The following is a 905-nucleotide window of genomic DNA, read 5'->3' as shown; positions in this document are numbered from 1 at the left end:
AAAAAAAAAAAAAAAAAAAAGAGTAGCCAGAGAGGTAGAAGGGAAACTGAATGTGGTCTTAGAATCCAAGGTTTGAACATAGGAAAAAGCAGTCAAATGTTATAAAAGGATTAAGTGAGAAATGAAACCTCATTAGATTAAAAACTTGAAAGTCTTGGTAACTTTTGATGATAATAACAGAATTTACACTGGAATCTTTGAGGTTGGAATCCAGATTAAAGAGTGAATGGACACAAAATAAGGGAAACAAGTTACCTAGAAATTACTAATTTGAAAAGCTGTCTGAAAGGATGTGTAAGGTTGGAAAGAGGTGGGAGGGAGAGATTACAAGAGATATGAGGACACTTTTGGTGGTGGTGGCTACAAGGTGGAACAATTAAGTTTGCTAACTCATCCTAGAAAAGTGCTTTCTACCTCATTGCTAAATATCACTATGGTCATCAGATAGCCAAGGGGAGTACTTCAAAGGTGACTGTAGTGATATTCAGCAGGGAGGTAGGTAGCACATTGTCTAGGATGAGTTAGAGAAGTTGATTGTCCAACCTCGTATGTTGGTCGTGGTGATGGTGTCTCTTCAGCAAACTGGATACGTACAGTTAGATACGTACAGTTGTATATCACTTGTACTTCAATAAAGCTGTTAAAAGTTGCAAAAATAGAAGTCTGTCTTCAAATAAGAGCAGCCAGTAGCAAAGTGAATGTGAAATAGAGGAATGTGTATATGTAGTTTTCTTAAAAACAGTTTTTTTAAGGTATAATTTACAGGGTGGCGACTGTGGCTCAAAGGAGTAGGGCGCTGGCCCCATATGCCAGAGATGGTGGGTTCAAACCCACCCCTGGCCAAAAACTGCAAAAAAAAAAAAAAAGAAAAGAAAAAGAAATACAAGCCAGAAATAATTAAAAAA

Source organism: Otolemur garnettii, unplaced genomic scaffold, assembly GCF_000181295.1.
Source record: "Otolemur garnettii isolate 467f Iridium unplaced genomic scaffold, OtoGar3 scaffold00365, whole genome shotgun sequence".
Taxonomy (NCBI): Eukaryota; Metazoa; Chordata; class Mammalia; order Primates; family Galagidae; genus Otolemur; species Otolemur garnettii.
Note: the sequence above shows the minus strand (reverse complement) of the source record.